This window comes from Hermetia illucens, chromosome 4, assembly GCF_905115235.1.
Source record: "Hermetia illucens chromosome 4, iHerIll2.2.curated.20191125, whole genome shotgun sequence".
Taxonomy (NCBI): domain Eukaryota; kingdom Metazoa; phylum Arthropoda; class Insecta; order Diptera; family Stratiomyidae; genus Hermetia; species Hermetia illucens.
In genome coordinates this window covers 161,398,202-161,415,672 of record NC_051852.1, presented here as the reverse complement: position 1 = coordinate 161,415,672, position 17,471 = coordinate 161,398,202, and the positions used below count along the sequence as shown (strand labels likewise).

Below are 17,471 nucleotides of genomic sequence, written 5' to 3'. Positions count from 1 at the left end.
CAAATGAATCGAAAAATGTGACTTTTTGTATTTGAATAAAACGAGCTGCAAATGTGCATTCACCCCCTTTAACATGGATTGAAGTTTATCGAGTCCTTATTGGATAAAAATTCGTGGAATTCACTTGCATGTCGCAGCAAAGAAAATGTCTTCCGGCTGGATTTTGTTTGTTCGGAATAAGCAAACAGTGCATAATTGCACATGAGGATTTCCCTGGGCGAGCATTTTCGCAGTCGATATCTAGGTCAACATCAAATGCATTATTGAAATTCCCTCATAAATCATAAGTTCACCAATGCATACATCCTTGTCCTTAGAATGATTGCATGAACGACTGTGTCAACCTTCACCAGGACTAGACCGTAAAAAGGAACTTCCACTTTCCCCTCGGCAAAGGTACCCTTCTTGCAAGGATTCTCGTCATTCATCATCCAGTATTCCTTCCGTGTGCGACATACAATATTTCCCACATATGTTTCCACCACGCTGAGCACCTCTTTGTACATGTGTAATTTTTGTTCTAAGTTCACAATGAGAAAATGTGGCGTAGGTGAATTGGACGTGAACGCATGGGTCGTGGGAGACGTACCCTCTGCAGTCTCCATTCATTCGCCTGCAGTCGCAGCTAATTCTAGCTTGTCAAGAGTCGATTCACACCTGTGGGAAAACCACCCTTCCTGAGGCGTCTCAGCACCGTGACTGTAGGTGGCTATGTACTGTTGTCGGCTTTTCTTCCACCTGTTTGCATGCTAAACGTAATTTCGAAAGCTCCCGGCCATGTGCGTGCGAATCAAAGGCAAACTTTGCTTCTAGCCTAATCAGAACGTTATGCCATTTTCCGGCTATCGGACTGAAGCGAAAGCTCCGGCAGATTTCGCGTCTGTGCCGTTGCAAATTCGAAAATTTTTTGGCGCCCTTACTCGAAATGCCGGAGTATAGAGCGGGTTCAGTTTTTCACTTCCAACTGAACGGATGATTAGTTCGCGTTGTGGTTTGCTGGAAAATTGACCGTTAAATTGGAACTTGTGTTTTTACCGGGCTTTGGATATCTAATTGCTTTCCGATATCAATCCAAGAACGCATCGATCAAATGAACTCACACCAATCGCAGGCAGTGACTCCTGTTCTCTCATTTTTCTAGATTTTCTAGCGAGCGCTTGCAGCCGCTAAAGTATCTTATCGGGAAATTCGTAACGGTTCACGCATTTCATTGAGTGGGAAATAAAAAAAAAAGTAAGAGGCTTACAATCGTACATTTCACTGAGAAACCGATATCTTTTGTGAGTTATCAGATACATAAACAAGACAGAATAGCTTACTATTACTATTATTCTGTCTTGCGGTCAATTTAGATATTTGAGCGGGTCCCGGAGTATCCAGTGCACGGCAAAAAGATGGAAAATTTATCTAAACCATTTGTGCTGTTTCTATGTGCTTCTATCCATGTTTTTATCTGTTTATATGAAGATCATTAAAGTACTTTATGGGCACATTAAGTGGTAGTTTTTAGTGCATAATTATTGCAAAAAGTACATCTACATCGTCTTAATAAGTGGCTGAAGTGAGTGTGTTTTGAGAATTTTTCGTGAACGTTAGGAGTTTTCAGAGGTCAAGTGGTTCGAGAAGTTGCTTACGCCTTTTAATTTGAAGAAAAGATTCATGAGTAAGTTTAATCTTGCCATTGTGATTTTATTAACAATGTATGCCCGCATGTCTATAGCATGACATAGACTCTTTTCACCTTTCTATGGCTGGTTGTTGTAGTGCCATTAATTCATTCATTTTAATGAAAAAATACTTGAAAGAGATTATACAAATCGTTGGATAATACTTTAAATGGAAAATGGGCTTAAAGGGTTTGAAAACCGCCGACCTGATCGTTGGGAATCGCTTAGTTCTATGACGAATTGTTTGAGTTCCTTCAGTTTCTTTTGTTTAAGGGGATTGTTCCGTCCATTGAAGTGGCTTAACAAAGACAAGTGCTTTGATTTGAATTGTTTCCACAACAACAATTTAGAGCATACATAGTAGCTTAAATTTATCCGGATGTCTTAGTGGTTAGAGCCTTTCGTAACGCAAGGTCACCATTCAAATTTTACTGGTGTCAGACGAAGTCGCATTGTCACTGGATGTCGGATAGTACTCGACCCAGCTCTGAATGAGTGCCTCAATAAAATTGGGCTAATAATCGCAGGCGAGTACAATGTTGTCGAGATTGTCTCCTAGTGTTCCTTTACGGTCCTCAATGAACTACCCCAGACCGCTTCAAATCATGGGTTCAAATTGGGCTGTTGGCCTATCAGCCATTATAATTGCTGGAAATGAAGTCCTTAAGTTAATTGTATTCGAAATCTGCAAAAGGATCATCTACCAAAGAAATGGTGTCAGGTCGGCTCGAATGCCAAAAAGTGGAGGAAGACATCATTCGACCTTGAAAGTGCATCATCACTAGAAGGCATGGTTACGGAACATATAAGAATGAGTGTAAGGTTTTCAAGAAATAGATGCTCAAACAGGTTCCTGCATTAACAAAAGCGGAGAAACTAAACTTTTGATTAGGCAAAGACGGAAAATAAAAAATAAAATGTCAACCTGTCTCCCATCTAACAACTAACCACTCCTTAGAACGCTTAACTTCCATGACCTCTCATGAAGCTCGGTTCTCGGGAATTTCACGTTCGGAATTTTAAAATTCATTTGTTTATATGACCTTCTGGTAATTGTTAACACAATATAGTGTTATGAGTGTATGTAATTGACATTGTTTAGTAGATGGTTGTTACTGAAGCGTGATTCTACGTAGAAAGGTAGCCCAATGAATCCAATTTTTCACCATATATGCCAATCTCGATCTTGAGTATTGTATACCAGGCCTTTCACTTTAAATTGTTACTAACACCCTATGGTTACTAAGCGTGCTTAGATTGAGATCTTGATATTTAGGGCCTATTTTTTCAGATTTTTCTGTTGAGTAGATTCTGAATATAAGTCGTTTATTTAAGGTGGTCATCCCATGTGAAGAACCCTTCTCTTGCTTTCTTAGTATTTTTTTAAGGAACAGACTAACGCACAATATTTTTACGGCATTCGCGGTGATCAAAAGACAGTTCTGAGTAGCCGGAGATGACCAAGAGAAAAGAGCTATCCCAAAAAACCTAAAAAGGTGGCGAAAGTTACCGTCAAGGTTTCCCCCGCAAATATTGTTTTGTTTTTCTTTTTAAAATCATTTTTATTTTTAAAAAATAGATAACAAAAATATATAGATTGGGAAAATGAACAAAAAAACAATCTTTTAAACTAAAAAAAATAACTTAAGGTGGTCATTCCGTGTGAAGGCCGTTTTTCTGGCTTTTTTTTTGAAATTTTTCTTGAAGAACTGGATAAAGATACAAATATGAATTTTTCACCATAGATTTAGTAATACCTTGAATGCGCATAGTAATTTTTCCACCTCGATCGCATAGTTCATTATTGAAATACATCATCATCAACGGCGCAACAACCGGTATCCGGTCTAGGCCTGCCTTAATAAGGAACTCCAGACATCCCGGTTTTGCGCCGAGGTCCACCAATTCGATATTCCTAAAAGCTGTCTGGCGTCCTGGCCTACGCCATCGCTCCATCTTAGGCAGGGTCTGCCTCGTCTTCTTTTTCTACCATAGATATTGCCCTTATAGACTTTCCGGGTGGGATCATCCTCATCCATACGGATTAAGTGACCCGCCCACCGTAACCTATTGAGTCGGATTTTATCCACAACCGGACGGTCATGGTATCGCTCATAGATTTCGTCATTGTGTAGGCTACGGAATCGTCTATCCTCATGTTGACCAGTGTGATTTGATGTTGTTGTGTGGCATAGGCCAGTAGTTGGGTGGACTTGAAGAGGATCGTACCTCTTGCATTTACCTCAGCATCACGGATCGCTTTCTCGAGGGCCAGGTTAAAGAGGACGCATGATAGGGCATTCCCTTCCCATAGACCGTTGTTGATGTCAAATGGTCTTGAGAGTGATCCTGCTGCTTTTATCTGGCCTCGCACATTGGTCAGGGTCAGCCTAGTCAGTCTTATTAATTTCGTCGGGATACCGAATTCTCTCATGGCGGCTTCATAGGCGGCTTTAAAGTCGATGAACAGATGGTGCAACTGTTGTCCATATTCCAACAGTTTTTCCATCGCTTGCCGCACAGAGAAAATCTGATCTGCTGCTGATTTGCCTGGAGTGAAGCCTCTTTGGTATGGACCAATGATGTTCTGTGCGCATGGGGCTATCCGGCCAGATAGTGAAGAATATCTTATAGATGGTACTCAGCAACGTGATACCTCTATAATTGCTGCACTGTGTGATATCTCACTTTTTATGTATGAGACAGATAATGCCTCGTTGCTAATCGTCAGGCATTGATTCGCTGTCCCATACCTTGAGCACAAGTTGATGAACCACTTGGTGTAACTGGTCGCCTCCATATTTAACCAATTTGACTGTAATTCCATCGGCTCCTGGCGACTTATGATTTTTTAGCCAATGAATTGCACGGACTGTTTCTCCTAAACTTGGTGGTGGCAGTATTTGTCCGTCGTCTTCAGTTGGCAGGACCTCCAACTCGCCGATGTTCTGGTTGTTCAGTAGCTCATCAAAGTACTCAACCCATGCTCCAATATGCCCATTCTGTCGGAAATCAGATTTCCCTCTTTGTCTCGGCAGGATGAGCATCGAGGTATATAAGGCTTGATCCTGCTGACTTGTTGGTAAAACTTGCGCGCCTGGTGCGGTTTCTCCCTTACTTTTCTAGTTGACAGACTTCTTGGTTCTCCCAGGCTTCCTTTTTCCCTCTATGAAGTCGTTTCTCCGCTCAACGGAGTTCGTGATAAGTCTCTGCGCGTGCCCGCGTTCTTTGTGAATGCAACATTGCTCGTTATGCGGCATTCTTCCGTTCCATTGCTAGCTTACATTCATCGTCAAACCAGCCGTTCCGACTCCTCTTGCGGCTGGGGTCAAGTATGCTTGTGGCCGTATCCATGATAACGTTCTTCCGGTGATCGTGAAGATCATTTGTTGATGCTTCTTCTCCAGGTCCTCTGTTGACTGCGGTTATTGCGGCATCCATTTCCCTCTTATAGGTGTCGCGGAGGGTTGTGTTGTGGATGGCTTCAGTGTTGACTCTCACCTGATTGTCAGAGAGGATTCTAGGTGGTATTGTTATTCGAGCTCGGAGCACCATGCCCACGAGATAGTGATCCGAGTCTATATTGGCTCCCCTATATGTTCTGACATTCATCAAGGCTGAGAGGTGGCGGCGTTCGATCAACACGTGGTCAATTTGGTTAAAAGTGGCCCCGTCTGGAGAGGCCCACGTATGTTTGTAGACCGCTTTACGCACAAACCAGGTACTTCCAACAACCATTTCGGGTGACGCTGCTAATTGAATAATCCGCAGTCCGTTATCATTTGTTTTTTCGTGTAAGCTATGGGAGCTGACGTATCACCTGAATACGGGCTCCTTCCCTACTTGGCTGTTAAAATCCCCAAGTATGATTTTGATATCGTATCTGGGACAGGCTTTGAGGGTTCGTTCCACTGCCTCGTAGAAGGTACTCCGACTCTGCAGTCTCCTCTGTAGGGCCATGAACGTTTATGAGGCTTATATTTCTAAAGTTGCCTCGCAAGCGCAGAGTGCATAACCATTCGCTTATGTTTTCAAAGCCGATAACAGCAGGTTTCATTTTTTGGCTGACTAAGAAAGCTACTCCGAGCACATGGTTTACTGGATGAGCGCTATAATATATGGTATAGTGGCTCTTCTCCAGGAAACCGGTCCCTGTCCATCGCATCTCTTGCAACACTGTTATATCAGCCCAATATTGGGAAAATGTATCGGTTAGCTGGTTGGCAGCTTCATCTCTGTACAGGGAGCGCACGTTCCGTGAGAAAATGCACAAATCGTTATTCTGTTGTCGTTGCCGGTTCGTCGTTATATAATCCGTCCCGTCCGAGGCTTCTGTTGTGGCTTCGTAGCAGGTCGTTTTCCGTGTAGGGTTGTCAGCCCTACCCAAGCCCCAGCCTGGAGGACCATTTGATACAATTTGTCCCGTTTTTAGGCGCGGGAGACTCGCCTTCATCCTTCTCCGTCTGCAGCTTTTCGTTAAGAAAGAACTCCTAGCGGTCACCACGTGGAGGTGGAGATAGGATTTGGTAGTAGAGCTGTTGGTGTTAGTTCAGCAGGCATTTCCCAGGTTTTATGCTCCATCGTGGGTACCAATCCACGTTTCGCCCTGGGACCTATACTACCCTTTGACCACCTTGTATATGTACATATAAACAAATGTTAACGGCAAAATAGGCTCTGCAAACATTAACTGGAACTGTACGCATCCACCTGGCTCAAGAACCCATTCACTTGGCGTCCCCCCTTATTAGGTGCTGAAATTGGGTTTGGGGCGCAACACTACACTTCCGGATCGGGCCCAAGGCCGAAAGAATGACTGTCGGAATTTTGTGTTAATAAGATTTTTTAGCGTCTGTCTGATACCGAACAAGGAGATGCCGCTTGATGCCCTAGAGAACGCTATTTTAGGCATGGAAAGGGGTGACTTCAATGCTAGAGTAGTTGAAAGGAGCACGCCTCATCCAGACTGTAGAGTCTAACGATATCTCTCGGAGTGCACCAGCCTAGTACTCCCCAGCACGTGGAATGTCATGAAGGTGAGTATCAGGAGTTTCGTCGCTCAGGCTCTTAAAACAGACAAAGCTACTCTAAAAAATAATTGGGTGGGGGGGGGGGGGCGTTGGTGCTGGTACTGTCGGAAATTCGAAGCTTTCATGTCCAAGAGGGCATCCCACTGTGTCAAAGCTCCAATGTGTTAATGGGCGACCTAAATTCTCCACCTGTGGAAAGAATGTCATAAGCTTCCCCGTTTAGCACAACGTTTAAAAGCAAGGAGGTTGCAAGTCCCACAATGACAGGGTACAGATCAGCTAAAAGGAGATGGGAGAGATTGCCTCTCTGCCAAAATCCTCTTCACCTAATGTCGAGCGGATGGACCGCGGGTATGGTAGGCATGGAAAATGCCGAGGACTACCCACTTTTCAACTTGAAAGACCTGGAAGAGGCAATCCAGAATCGAAAGGTATCCTGACAAAGTTACACAAGTTGGTGTTTTCCATAAGTCGAGGCAACTGTGGCGGCCTGGAGGTTTGGGCTGAATCGTAAGCGCTTTGTCCAAGTATAGAGACTGGGAGCTGTCGGGGTGGCGTCTGCCTAAAGCGTTGCCTCAAACCGATTGTGATGGTAATCGCGGAAATGATTTTTAATCTTACCAAGAAACGCAAAAATATTATTTGAAATAATAAAGTTTTGGTGTCTTGCAGCTTTTCTTGTAATTTCGTGCAAAGTTCATGGAACGAATTGCGTTATAGTTTCCTGAACTACTGATTTCCAGGTGGACTACTTTTTGGTTGTTGATCGTTACTATGAGGCTCACATTTCTTTCTTGGATTGTTAGTACGATCAGAACAGCAGGATTACCATGCCAACAATAAGCTTGCATTGTACAAAAATGATGTTTTCCTTTTTCGCTGGCACCTAGTCTATGGACCTCGTGTCACATGCTTCCTTTTTCAGAAGATTTTTTGAGCTTCTTTAAGCCAATCACAATGGTCTGCACCTGGATGAAATAGCCTCTCGTTGCTCCTCTATAAGACCCTGTCAGGTTCTGCTGGAAGTTGAGAAATAAAATCCAATGATCTGGCCAGTCCTCATATATTCCTTGGGGACTTGGGTTCTTAGCAAGAAAAATTGCGAATTCTTGGCCGCGTTCGCGCGCAGAATCCTGCGCAGAATTTTTGGTCCCCTACATGAGGACAGTTACTATCAAAATTCCATTGAACCAGATCATATAAGGAACTACTGAGTAAAGCAAGTGGTTTGCGATTTGAATTGTGTTACCTACATTTGATGAAATAGGATGTCACCTTGAAGCTTTGAGTAGATAGAGTCGTGTGGCGCTATCTCGAGAACAAGACAACAAAAAAGAAAAAAAAAACAAATTCAATTAAAAAAAACAAATATCATACTAATGGGAGTGGGCCTACACTCAATAAAGCAAAGCCTACACTCAACTAAACTGAATAGAGAGCCTACGCTCAATAAAACAAGTAACCAGTAACTAAGACCAGATTCGGGATATATTAACCGGGGCCTTTATTTTGATACCCCACATGACTATATTTGGTGAAAAAAACTTCATACCCTTGTTTTGCATTTATAGGGACCCCCCTCCCCGTTAAATTCAGCGTATACTCACTGTATGCCTGAACGTTCATAGTTTCCATCTTGCCACCGAATTTGGTGTCAATCGCTATAACCATCTCCGAGAAAAATGTGACAGACAGACAGACATACAGTAAACCGATTTTTAAAATGAGCCTATACTCAACTTAATGAAAAAAAAAAGTTATTCTATATCTCCAAAACTCCCACAAAACTGACGGATGACCCGAAAGCCATTCCAACCTCAAAATTTTATTGCAACCTGTACACAGGGAAACTCCCGGAGCCAAACATTTCCAAACATTTCAAGCTCAACATCGTTCCTGGCTGCTTTACGTAAACTTGACTACATCTTTCAAGTTTTATGTTTCATGCCTTTTTCCCCAGAAGCAAGTGTTCCTAAGGCTTAATTTTCCTTCCCATCTTGTACAGTCGAGTTTTCCTATCCTATACCTATACCACGAAAGTTGGGTGGTTCTGATGAGCATGTTCGTTTCAAAGGGCAAGATGTAGACCTCTGTTCAAATCTCCCGCTTCTCATCAAAGTCAAAATGGATTTCAAGCGGCAATTCACCAGGACATTTTACAGCGGTTCTCTATCAACATCTCCGTTTGACGTCTATCATATCATTTTTGACGCGCAATTCGTCGTTTACTGTTGTCTCTTTTTCGTTTCGTTTTCGTTTTCTTTCTTCTCATCCTGCTTTGTGCGGGCAATAAAATTAATGAAAATTAATCTTTAGCTTTGTTGTTGATATCATTCCGTTCTCACCAAACTGTGAGTTTGGTTGAATGTCGAAAGAAGTCCGGTCCCAATATTTTCTAAAAACGCATTTTTCAGACATTGTTTTTGAAGCGTTTCTCGAACAACCTCACTAGGGAAGTTCCTCAAATTTCGGTGAAGCTGCATCCAGGCTCTGTAGAGTGTCTTGCAAGGGACCGTCTTCTAATTTTTTGTGGAAAACGGGCCTTATTGCGGAAGGTTCAAAAGTTGCGACGTCCAAACTTTTGGGAACTGTCTCTTCTTGCCTTTATGTGAATGGCAATGCTTTCGACGAGCGATTACTGATCCTTTCTCTTTTGTGGTGAGGATGGTGTTAGTTGGAAACGGTGGACTGGAGCAAGGTGCTATGCCTGGCCGTCCCCAATACTGAGCATGCTAATCGCAACCGCAACCGCTTTCCGGAAGGAAGAAAGGTGGAAAATAAAACTTTTTTACTTTCATGTCGGGTTTATTTGTTTTTTTTTTTTTGAGCGTAGGCTCTCTTTTTGATTTAGGAAAGGGTTGGGTTTGCTTTATTGATTTTTTTGATAGGTTTTTTTTTTGTGTTGTCTTGCTCTTGCTTCTTTCGTTGCTCTGCTTCCCTTTCGGCATAGGGTCATTTTACTTGATCCGCAAGTTCTGGAATTGTAAATTACAAGTTAAGTACTTGCATCCAATACGAAGAGCATTATAGATGTTCCTGGACAAGAGAGAACTTAGTAGCGGATGCTCCTCGATTTACTTTTCCGTGCGGTCACATACCGCATAAAATTTGTGCGCGCCAGTGAGTGGCTGTATACCATTTTCCGTGCACTTTCGTGGGATTATGCGGGCAGCTCACTGCAGGGATACCTCGTCCCAATCTCTAAAGTGTCCTTACTACTCCAACCTCCTTGTTCGGGTGGACATTCACGCTCAATTTCGTCATCTTTTTTTAGGTTTTCGGGTTAGCTCTCCCCTCTTGGTCATCTCCGGCCACTAGGGAGGTCGTTAGATCAGTAACAATTCCAATTAAATCATTACAGGGTACAAAAATGTGTTTCGCCGCCATGTGATGTATCGAATAAAACGCCGTGATTTAAAAAAAAAAAATGTAAATGCGGAGGTACCCTTAAATCAAGGGCTTATCTTTAAATACGTTAGTGATAAGTTGACAATAAAAAAAATTTCAAAAATCAAATGCTTACTTTTCTTAACTCTCATTTTCTTAGTCTGAATTCCATGCAGACAGGCATTGTATGATAGGAGGATCATCTTTTGCTTCTTAGATAATGGAATGCTCTATCAATTAATGGTAGTAAAGTTATTATGTCTTTCTTTTCCATGATTAGCAGTTCAAGCCACGTGAAACCGATCATTAAGATGGTTAGTTTTTATACTAGATACTGTTACGGGTTCTATTACTGAAATGTTTGCGTGAGTATAACCATTGGGTGTAAATTTGTCATTAATTTTTTTTTGTGAAGTGCCTTTCGATTCAAAAGGAACATAAAAACCACAAAATACATCTTTTTTTGTCAGACCTAGGTATATACTATAAATAGAAAAATTTCATCTCTTTAGTTTATTAAAAAATTCTTGCGGCATGAGGCAATCTTATCGGCCCCTTTAAGAGTTACTCTCTCAATTCAAATGTAGCAAATGACATTATCTGTAGGTAAATTACGCATCTTTGAGTTAAAACTCAATGATTGATGATGGATGTTAGTTGATTAGATACGAGAAGGGCAGTTGTTGCTGTAAATTGAAAGCATAGATGGTTTTCGGTTTCGGTTTTTTTTTCTTTTTTTAATTGGTTAATTTTTCTATTTCATTTTCAATTCTTTGGTTCTTATAATTTTGTGAGTACTCCACATTTTTTGTTTGATTTTTCGAAAAATCCATCTCAACAAAATTGCTGAAAAATTATTTTAGATTTAATAACAATTATTTCGTTGCCATTTCTTTTCGCTGGTAATATTTATTAATCTTGCAAGCACCGATATTTCGGGAACCACTTGTCCCCTTCATCAGTGCTACCAGGCTTGTACTTATAGCACTGATGAAGGGAACAAGTAGTAATAATAATCTTTGGCGTAACAATCCAATTGGATCAGGGCCTTGAAGTGTGTTAGAGCGCTTCATTTAAAACCGTAACAGTACACTACAGGTTTACAGTACCCCGTAGGAGACAATGTGGTTAGAATTGCGCTCGCCTGAGATTAATAACCTGATTTGACTCAGGCACTGAGGATCATTTCGACTTTCTAGGCTGCGCGGCGGAAAAAGAAAATCCATATTTTTGTATAACCAGCTGATCGAAAACCAAGTAGGAGTATAGCCGTTGAAACATTGCACAGACTAGATGAAACTATCAGTTAAGCGGCATGCATCTATCTTTGGCTTGTCTTGAGAGTGCCGTCGTCAATCTATATGGAAAGTGACCCCAACTGCCACTCAGAAACTCCAAGCCTTTGTTAAGACCTGGACACCTGGACACTGGGTTGATACTACTTACAACAAAGAACTTTGTCGGCGCATAGGGCTGCCTTCCGTGGGTAATGTGACCAGAAGCGGAAGTGGCAATGGATAGGTCGCACATTAAGTAGGGGTGACAATCTCATTGTTGGTTACGCGATACAGTCAAAAAAACTCTCTCAAGATGGCCGCCGACTGGGTCGCCCCAAGAGCACTTGGCGCAGAACAGTAGAGGCGGAGTTGAGGAGTCTCAGACAATAGTGGGAGAAGTTAGAGCGCATTTCCGGTAACCGCGGATAGCGCATAGGTGTGGTTGACACGCTGCACCCCACAAGTGGTGAATACCAACCATAAAAAATCTCCTTAAAAAAATCAGAAGGAGATTGACACAAAACAAACAAAAGTTTCGAAAAATCATTCACTTCACAAAAACAGTTTCTTTTCGCCTGCCTGCACATTTTGACATTTCACTGCTATAGAAACGTCAACAATGCCTCGGATAGGAATCGGCTGTGATTGGTTTTTGGAGTGTGCGTACGTTTCTCGACAATGATGTCGAACGTACCCAAGATGTTCATTTTCTTCTACTTTATTGAGAATTCCAGGGATAATGAAATTCGAAAGAGTTTTTCTCTGACTTATATCATCATCATTGGTACTATAGCCCCACGTCGGGCCCTGATTGCCTGGGTCGTTGTCCTCCAATTATTTCGATTACGTGGCCGCGTTCTCCAAACTTGGAAGCCCAGAAGTTGCTCAGAGTCCATATATATTGCGCTCTCCCACCGCACTCTCGGTGTTCCTCGTAGTCTCTCTCCATCGACGCGTTGTCCGTTCATAACCGCTCATTCGTTGGACATGCCCTGCCTACTGAAGGTGTTATAGTTTAACGAATTTCGGGACTTCTAGCTCATCGAACAGTTCATACAACTCATGGTTGTACGGACATGGTTGCGAACTGCTCCGAAAATTCGCCCAAGGACTTTCCTTTTGAATGTGTTTAGCAAATTTTCGGAGGCTTGGGTTAGGGTCCAGGTTTCACACCCATACCGTAGCACTGGTCATATGATGGATCTGTATACGCGGAGCTTCGTGCTTCGGTGCACATGCTTCGATTTCATAATGGGAAGAACCCAGGAGAAAGTCTTATTCGCTAGTTGTATCCATCGCTTGACTTCGCCAGTCTCATTGGCGTCCTTTCAGAAGCAGCTACCAAAAAAAATAGATAAAGCTGTCTACCCAGATATATAAAGCTGCCTACGAATTTGATGTTGAGGTCCACTACGTTGATGCTCGAATGAGCTGGCGTCCTATTTATTGGTTGCATCATTATTTTCGTTTTGTCCTCATTGAAACGTAGTCCAACTTCTTTCACAGTAGAGTCAAGAATATGCGGAAATTCCTCTGCGTCAGTCAATTTTCGCGACATAATGTTGATCTGCGTACGCTACCAATTGTGTCGAGTTAATAAGTAGCGTCTCGTTGGGATTGGTATACAACGCTCAGATAGCGTATTCGAGTGCTAGGCTGAAGAGTGTCCCCGCCAGTCCGTCGCCCTGCTTGAAACCAGTACGCGCTTCAAAAGGATCAGTCAACTTGCTCTGGATCCTGACCTGTGGGGTGGAGTTCGTCATAGTCATCTTCGTCAGCCGTACTAGCTTAGCTGGTATACCAAATTGCAGCATTACGTTGTACTGTACTCCACGATTTATACTGTCGTATGTCTGCTTGAAGTCAACAAAGAGTTCCAACACTTTAGTAGGATTAGTTTAACGGTCGGTTTGTGGAACAGGCCGGCCTAAAATCGCGTTAGTATTCGCCAATGAGTCGTTCGGCGTATGGTTTTATTCTATTTTCCAGAATTTTCGTCCGTATTTTATAGGACGAACAGACTAATGAGATGCCTCAGCAGTTTTCAGAACGCAATTTATCTCCCTTTTTGTGGATGGGCCAAATGATGCTCTTGCTCCAGTCATCTGGGACCTCCTTGCCCTTCCAGATTCGCAGCAGTAGTTGGTGTATCACATTTAGTAGTTTGAATTCAGTAACCGCACGGTGAAATCAACCTCTTGTGCTGTCGGAGGATGTGCAATATGGCCAGGATCACCAATACCGCCATCGATTTGAGCTACTTGTACGGGGCGCTAGGTGTCGGATTCAGATGCTCTTCAAAATAGGACGTCCAGCGTTTGTTGATGTTGTCGGCATCGCTGATGTATGGAAACATCATCTTTGTCCTTGTAAAGGCTAGTCCTGGGTTGATAACCGTTCTTAATTGTAGTCACTAGTCTATATACTTGTCTAGGTTTGACTGCTCGTCAAATTATCTCCGTTTGTTACGTCTAATTATTGTATTCGCCGTAGCTCGTCATACTTTTCTTTTTTAGCTCTGGTTGCACGTTGGATAAATTGTCTGTAGGCTTCGTTCTTGGCGAAACCAGTCAATTCGCGTTCGCCGGGATTTGTATCCCATGACCTTCTACGCGACTTCCTTGATGGTGCCTTTAAGTTCTCCCCAAAACCCGTTTACATCTGTGTTGTTGATTTCGTATAGCATAGGTGGTAGTTTTTCCTCCAGGGCGGTTGTATATGCGCAGTAGCATTGCTCAGGAGTTTATCAGCCGCGAAAATTTTGGGAGCGCTGATTCCTGATTGGTGCACTGAAGAAATTCTACATCGATTGTGTTGCCTTCCCTAAGTGATAGTCTGAGTCGGAGTATGCTTCTCGATAAAATAAGATTCACTGGACGCCCATCTTTTATAAATTTGAACGTGTTCAATTTGGTTGACGGTATATGCGTCTGGTGATTTTAAGGTCAGTTTGGGAATGCGTCAGTGCGTGAAGCATGTGGAGCTTATAACAAAATTTCTACTGTTGCCGAAGTCAATTGATCGTTGACCGTTATGATTGCATTCCTCATGGAGGCTGTGTTCTCCAAGAGTTCCCTGATGCCAGCCTTTGTTTCCGAGTTTCGAATTAGAATCTCCCAAGAGTATTTTGACATAATTTCTTGGGAGTGAGTCAAACAGTGTCTTCAGGCGTGCATAAAACTTGTCTTCTTTCACTGCATCTTCCTTGACTTCAGTCGAGGCGTGCACGTTGATGAGCCAGAGGTTGAAAAAATGAGTCCTGGTGCGAATTGCACGCAAACTTTCGTTGATAGGTTTGAAATCGATGACGTGCGGCTTTAGCTGTTTGCTCACTATATATGCAACTCCAAACTCCTTGTGACCCGATGGTTTGCCACTTTTGAAAATTATGTGCGAATTCATATCGTTTATTTCGCTACCAATCCAATTTGTTTCTTGGGCTGGAATCATGCTCAATTTGTAAATCCCGATCTGTTGAAGAAGGACCTTGAGGCCCCCTGGTTTGTTCAGGGAGCGTACATTCCAGGATCAGAAAGAATAATCCGTTAGATGTTTGCTTGGTCGTCGTCGTTTATTCGTCCCAACCGAGGCACATGGTCCAGGTTTCTTAACATGGAGTAGCTTTTACATGGATGCGTTGTCGGTTCATCGCAAAATGTTAGCCCGGGATGGCCTCGATGATAGCTACTTTAGGTGGTTCGAAACACGCCAGAGTTGCAGATCTGCCTATGTAATTTGTGCCATCCTACTTATCTGAGACGCTTAGGTGTAACTCAGTCATTCAGGCTGCAGCTATCCCTCTTTCCTCCTTTCTCAACCATGGCTCGGGACAAGCTATGGCGGAGCTCACTCATTCATATGGCACTGTGCTTTTTTACTCTGGGAAGCCTATTGGAAAGTGGACTTAGGATTTTGACTGCACCGTTCCGATGCGGGCTAAGGAGCTCCACAGTTGTGGTTCCAGATATAGTTGAGAAAGATGCCTCCTGTGATGAATTACGCGGGCTTTGACAGTAACTTGCTGAGATATGGTGTGGGGAGGCATGATCTTGGTGAACATAACAACAATCGTAAAATAATTCTAGACTTCTGCAATTTTCACCGCTTTGTCATCGGCAGCAAGCACGGAGCTTACGATAAGGTCAATTAGGTTTCGTAAGACCTGCATCGAATGTCTAATCAGATCAACAATATTGTGATAAGTAGTAGATTTAGAAGTTATCATCTGAATGTACGTAACAAAAGGAGGTGATGACATTGGCTATGAAAGGGACCATGGTCTGATGGTCACTTACAATCGCTTGCGTGGTCTCTACTATATTTGCTCTCGGGGAGAACAAGGCGTCGGCCCCCCAAATGCGGTCTGTTGTCCCGATCTGGATATCGTCGATCAGTGGGAAAACTTTCTTGCTGCAGAGAGGGCACAAACTCTAAACAACTTTGGAGTTGGATGTGCGTTCCATTTAGAAGTCGGCAGTCGTAAATATTGTAGAAATTAAGATTTTTTTCCCTATATATGTGTATGTTTTGATAAGGGCTTTCCACGAGGTAATAACTCATGAAACTAAAATAAGGAGTGGAAGCCAATTAACCATTGAAACTTTCTCACTTTCACATTTTATCATTAGTAGAGTATGGATTTTATCAGTTCCCATGACTACCATAATTTGTCTACACCATCACAAGCGCTGAATCAGAAACCATGTACTTTAACACATATTTTCCCTGCGTTAAATTGTTGTATCGCCCCAGGTAGACGCGTGCTAAGAATATGTTTACTTTACCACGTTAATTTATGTACTTTAGCATAATCCTGGCTAATAGGTATCACCGTGTAAATAGCATTTGCCATTTTCACCAAAAGGAGGCTTTTTTATGGCGGACCTAGAAATATAATAGTTTGTAATTGGAGCTTGATATTATCCGGATTTTTCGGTTCCATCCTTCAAATCCTTTAATTATAAATAAATTTTGAAAGCTGGCCAGGATCCTGTAATCATATCTTTGTTGAAAGCTATCGATTGTATGATAAAAGTTTAAATAACCACCGATAACATCAGTGTTTACAACTTATGATAAAAACAAGGAGAAACAATAAAATATAAAATCTATCTTAATGTGATGAATGCTTTGGATACAACGAGGAGAAGTAAATGGTTATCGCTCCGAATAACTTTGTTTATTGGGATCGTTGCTGTTCCTAGGGGTGCCTATGTGAAGGATGAAGCTAGACACGAATTTCACAGACTGTGAAAATCAAAGCGAAAATAAAAATTAAATTGCGGATTTATGAAGATGATAGTCGTTCTCATGAATAGTAAAACGAGAATAGCTCACAGACTAATGAGTATGGGGGATGAAGGATATATGTTGCAAAGTTCAGAGCAAGGATAACAATAGAAGTCCAGTCATTGAAGCTGTAAATCCGGTGCCACCTCCTAATTCTTTCTGTCGAGACGAATTGACATGGAGTTTGGGGTGGGGGTAGAGGGTGGCGTAAGAAACAAAAGTTATATTGCGTAGATGTGCGTGTCCACCCCGGAGGTGTGTGGTATCCCCTCTGGGTGTAAATTTTTTTTCGAAATAACCACGGAAGTCGATTAAGTGGTCGTCTTTTGAACGCTTCGATCCCTCAGGTGTCATTCTACCAAATTCACGTGTCTACACCGATGCATGGGTCTGCACGGGATCTGGAAAATATTCGCACAAAACACGCATAAGCCTAATGATATAACCAATACGCGAGCCAAAACCTCGCGTCGAGCTTCAAATCTCCGAACTTGAGTGCCGTGATCGAAGGGGAAGATCCACGACGGATCACAGCCTCGCTTCCTGTTTCTTCTCTGCCTCAAATGTTTATTGAGGGGCGGCCTCTCAGGTCCCAGTTCAAGCAGAAGCAGTGGCGACTGCAGTCGCAGAACGCTTGACCCAGCACCGGTCACCTGCTATCTAAAATCAGATTTTTGAGCTGACTCCGTGATGAAGAACTTGGTCTGTTGATTGGTGTGGCTGTTTTCGATACGAATGAAGGCGTCTTCTTCGTAGGCCGAAAATTAGTCGCTGGTCACATGCATGTGCCTTTTCTGTTGACTGGGAAATCGTGGGTGGCT

General features: G+C 42.6%; 1 protein-coding gene across 8 annotated transcripts in view; it reads left to right on the top strand.

The window, feature by feature from the left end:
- Positions 1–955: 955 nt before the first annotated feature.
- Positions 956–17,471, top strand: part of LOC119655883 (orexin receptor type 1-like) — a 389,262-nt gene continuing 372,746 nt past the window's right edge. For 7 of the 8 annotated variants that reach the window (XM_038062028.1, XM_038062027.1, XM_038062026.1 and 4 more), the window contains exon 1: positions 956–1,663. The gene's annotated coding sequence lies outside the window, so the exon portion shown is untranslated. The remainder of the gene's footprint in view (positions 1,664–17,471) is intronic. The other variant, XM_038062022.1, reaches the window with a different exon arrangement.